The following is a 5,074-nucleotide window of genomic DNA, read 5'->3' on the forward strand; positions in this document are numbered from 1 at the left end:
GGCAATTCTCCTGCCTCAGCATCCCGAGTAGCTGGGATTACAGGCACGCGCCACCATGCCCAGCTAATGTTTTGTATTTTTAGTAGAGACGGGGTTTCACCATGTTGACCAGGATAGTCTCGATCTCTTGACCTCTTGATCCACCCACCTCGGCCTCCCAAAGTGCTGGGATTACAGGCTTGAGCCACCGCGCCCGGCTAAACTCCCTGTTTAATGAAAATCTCTTTAAGAGCAAAGACCATTTTTTTAAGTATCTTTGTAGCCCTTTTGACAATTAACACTACTTCTGATTTTTATTTTAAGAGAAACCTAGAAGGAACAGCAAGTCGTGCAGGGATATCTGAAAACCTCAGATATCCCTAGGTTACCATGCTAAATGTCACCTATTGGAAGTCCAGGAGGATGGACCTACGGTTTTTAAACAATCTGGATAGGAGGTAAGGAGGAAATGACTCAAAGTGAGGGTGACAAAAGGCAGTTGCCTCCGTATTTCACACCTCAGTGTTTTACACATGGTCCCTAGCAAAGGACCTTAAACAGGAAGTCAGAATAATTGGATTCCAGTGTCAACTATGCCATTTACTTGCTTAGTGCCTAACCATTACCCTCTAAGCCTTTATTCGTCTGTTCAATGAGAGGCTCCTACCAGAAGATCTCCAAGTCTCCTCCTTAGACATCTCGTTTCTACAGATTAACCTGTCCAGGAACCCAATTCCCTGACAAGTCTTCAAAGCTTCATCCCAAGCCTCACTTCTTCAAATTCCATGTCCAACAACTCTAGCTCTGCCTGCTCTGGGCTACTTTAGCACCTGCGATCCTTATAATCAAAGCTAAGTCACAAACTGCCTGTCCCCATAGCTCCATAATTGATATGAAAGTAGCGTCGGGAGGGGCAATGCAATCTACTCGGGCAGAAGCTGGGCTTCCTCCTGTTGCTGCTCCACATCAGATGTGCCCAATGTTTCATCGCAGGACAGTGTCCCTAAGGTTGCAGCCTGACTCCCCGCCCGCCCGGGTTCCCTCCTTTCCAGTACCCAACGCTTCTCTAAAACGCAGCCATAACTCTTCTCACCCAGCAACTCGAGGTTCATCCCTGCGGACTGTGGCCGCCCGGTCTTAGCTCCGGCAACAACGCCTTCTCCCCGGCCGGCTTCAGCAACTTGCGTCTAAGTGGTGGGCGCCGCGAGAAGCCTGGCGCAAGCTCCGGAGACTTTCGGACTTAGAAGGCCCCGCGGCTTCCGCTTTCTTCCCCCGCCTTCCTTGTTCGTTTTGGGTGGGCTGCCCAAATATATGCCTGACAAAGAGCAAGTGTAAACTCCTTCGGAAACAATTAATTATGATCTTTGCTGGGGTACAAAAATGTTATTGTCACTAGTGACTTTAAATAGCGAGAGAATTTAAGGCTATTTGCTCCGAGAACATGTAGGTGAGCTAGAAATTCCAGGCATACGGTTAACCTACTCACCAGCCCCTGCTGTGTTGTGTGTTCAGCGGCGTTGTCCGGGCGGGCTACCTCAGACTCAGCAGGAAAGGTTCCGGGCCAGTCCTACTAATGCAGGAAAGCAGGGAGGTCGTCCCCTAGTGCTCGGGCGTATAGCGCCGCTGACTTCATCAAGGCGCGTACTTACCCTGTGTGTAGGAAGCGTTGCAGGGTGTTTCAGTCTCGTGAAAATTATTTCTCATTTCTAAAGATATGCCATTGATCCTACCGAAAGGTACGATAACATATGTTAGGCCTGTTTATGTTAGGATAACAAAAACCTTATTATGTAAGGTTTTACCGTTTACCCAGCGTTGACCGGGACGCTGGTGAAAAATAATTCGAATGAGGGGTAGGCTGAGTTTCCCGCAGCTCAGTCATACAGAACTCCGATGAGATACCCAAAGCAATTAGAGAAGTCCAGTTGATGGTATCTAGCGAAAGAGCAAATTTTATATGAACACATTCCTACTATAAATGCTGTGGCTCATCAGAAAACGGAAAGAACGACAGAGGCTCGCTTCAGAAAATAGTACTCGGGCTAGGTCTCCGACAATGGAAAAATACACATACACAAGATTATTAATTGCAGTATTGTCTGTAATTCCAAACTTCTGGAAACAATAATGAAACTTTTGAACAAGGGAGCCCAGCATTTTCATTTTGCGCAAGGCTCTGCAAATTATGTAGCTAGTCCAGTACGCCTCTGTTTGACAAATTTGCAGAAAGAGAAGCCTCATTCACACAGTACACCCTGTCCTCGGGCCCCAATTGATTGCTCTTTCAGTAAGCCCCTGACCTAAGCTGAACCCAATTAAATTCCTTTCCCAAGAATCTGGAATGGGAATTAAGTGGCCCCCACAGTCTGACACATCAATCGAAGAGAATAAGTGTGAATTAATGAGCTATTTATTGGCTCCTAATAATAGATGGACACCATGGAAGTTGGCTGCAGGTTGCAGAAGGAAGCAGAGGTCCAGAAACAAGTCAAAGATAATAGTTTGTGTATCCAATTGTTTCCCAAAAACATGGTACATTAATGTCTTCTCTTTCCATTATCCTTGGACTTTTATAAAGTATGCCTTTTGCGGCCTGGCGCGGTGGCTCACGCCTGTAATCCCTTGGCCCCCCAAAGTGCTGGGATTACAGGCGTGAACCACTGTGCCTGGCCCTGAAAGTTTTTTTTAGCCTGGTGAAAATACACTTTGGCATAAATACTAAAAATACAAAAATACTACAAAAAACACAAAAATTAGCCAGGCATGGTGGTGCATGCTGTAATCTCAGCTACTCAGGAGGCTGAGACAGGAGAATCGCTTGAACTGGGAAGGCGAAGGTTTCGGTGAGCCAAGATCATGCCACTGCACTCCAGCCTGGGAGACAAGAGCGAAACTCCATCTCAAATAAATAAATTAAATAAATAAATAAACTGTTTTACAACTTGTCCAATGAAGCAAGTATTAATACTTTTATCACTAAACCAGAAAACATGCACTGAAAATGACAATTGAATAAAATTCTTCTAGGAAGGTTTAAATGACCTATCAGGTAGCAGAAATGTACTTGAAGTTGTGTTCATCTTCCCAGGATTATGGGTTTGACAAGCCAAACATTGGTAATAAACTCTTAGTAATTTAGAACAGTCATCACACACACCCACTCACACACATACATACACACACATTTAATTTGGAACATTTTATCTCTTCCATGACTCATGGAAAGCTTAATAATGGAAGCTTTAAGGAATTCTCCCACCTCAGCCTCCCAAGTAGTTGGGACTACAGACATGCACCGCTATGCCCTGCTAATTTTTGTAATTTTTGTAAAGACAGGATTTCCCCATGTTGCCCAGGTAGACATCAACCTCTTGGACTCAAGAAATCTGCCTGCCTTGGCCTCTGAAAGTACTGGGATTACAGGAATGGGGCACTGCACCTGGCCTTCAATTAATTCTTGTCCTGTTTGGGTTAGCAATTTTATAAACCAGTCATTCATTTTGTTAGAGTTCTGTTGTGAGAATTCTTACCTAATCCAAATGATATGATCCTAAGGGTTATCAGAAAGCTGTAGGCAGCTTTTTCTCAAGATCATGGATCAAGATTTACTATCATGAGACTCTTATCTCTCAAATTTTTTGCTTATGCCTGTATGACAATAGAACTGAAAAAGAGATCTCATGTGTGTACTCATGGGGTATGCTTTTATTTGTAGAGGATTTTGCAGCCATTCTTATACTTGGACAATATTACACTTTGATAGATAGAAGATAAAAGGCCAGTGTCAGAGGAAAAAGAAAATTCTCAGAAGCACTTTATTAAGCCCTTAATTTATCCTTTTTTTTTTTTTTTTTTTGAGACAGTGTCTGACTCTGTCACCCAGGTTGGAGTGCAGTGGTGCTACCATGGCTCGCCACAGCCTCTCCCTCCTGGGCTCTGGCCATACTTCCACCTCAGCCTCCCAAGTAGCTGAGACTACAGGCATGTACCACCATGTCTGGCTAATTTTTGTATCTTTTGTAGAGACAGGGTTTCATTATGCTGCCTACGCTAGTCTCAAACTCCTGGACTCAAGCTATCTGCCCGCCTTGGCCTCCCAGAGTGCTAGGATTACAGGCATGAGCCACTGCACCTGGCCTTAATTTATCTTTAGCACCAGGATACACTAAACTTTCTGGAGCTAGAACAAAAGACGTTTAGCTAGGAGGGAAAGGAAAATGGGAATACCGTGAGCTTCTCTCCAATTCATTAATATCTTAAGGGAATGCCTAATCCATTCTTTGAACATGAGCTTCTTGAAGGCAAGGAGCCTACTCTGTTTTGTTTCCAGTGTTGTAGATTAGTGCTTGGCACACTGTACACGCTCAATAAATAATTGTTGATTGGCTGGGTGTGGTGGCTCACACTTGTAATCCCAGCACTTTGGGAGGCCGAGGCAGGCGAAACACAAGGTCAGTAGTTTGAGACCAGCCTGGCCAACATGATGAAACCCAGTCTCTACTAAAAATACAAAAAATTAGCTGGGTATAGTGGTGGGCACCTGTAATCCCAGCTACTCGGGAGGCTGAGCCAGGAGAATAGTTTGAACCCTGGAGGCAGAAGTTGCAGTGAGCAGAGATGGCGGCACTGCACTCCAGCCCTGGTGAAAAGAGCAAGGCTCTGTCTCAAAAATAATAATAACAATAATAATTGTTGATCAATAAATAACCACAGGAACTTTTGAACTATATAATTCATTCTCTTCCTAGGCTTTCTTTTATTACTTTCTCTTATTATCTAAAAACAGTACACAACCTTGAAACTAGTTAACTGTGCATTTTATAAGTGATAAAGACAAAATACCTAGCATATTCAAAGCCACGTATTAGCTTATATTAATTGCAATCCAAATTTGCACACTGAGTTTAACTCAACAATCCAGTTAACCAAAACGGATCAAAAGCTGATCCGGGGAAGGCAGAGGAAAATGAAATTCAGATAGGTCCTATCCTTATTTTAAATTTTTATTTTTTTTCATCATTGCTTCTTTTGGGCCTTAATTCTGACTTTTAAAAATACTGAGTTTTGCCGGGCGCGGTGGCTCACGCCTGTAATC

The 5,074-nt window shown here is 43.7% G+C and overlaps 1 long non-coding RNA gene across 1 annotated transcript in view; it reads left to right on the top strand.

The window, feature by feature from the left end:
• Window positions 1-1,532: 1,532 nt before the first annotated feature.
• The window catches only part of LOC108302047, a 7,396-nt gene continuing 3,854 nt past the window's right edge, over window positions 1,533-5,074 (top strand). Inside the window, exon 1 of the long non-coding RNA XR_001824167.2 lies at window positions 1,533-1,715. This is a non-coding gene — a long non-coding RNA (uncharacterized LOC108302047). The remainder of the gene's footprint in view (window positions 1,716-5,074) is intronic.

This window comes from Cebus imitator, unplaced genomic scaffold (assembly GCF_001604975.1).
Source record: "Cebus imitator isolate Cc_AM_T3 unplaced genomic scaffold, Cebus_imitator-1.0 Scaffold38, whole genome shotgun sequence".
Lineage (NCBI taxonomy): Eukaryota > Metazoa > Chordata > Mammalia > Primates > Cebidae > Cebus > Cebus imitator.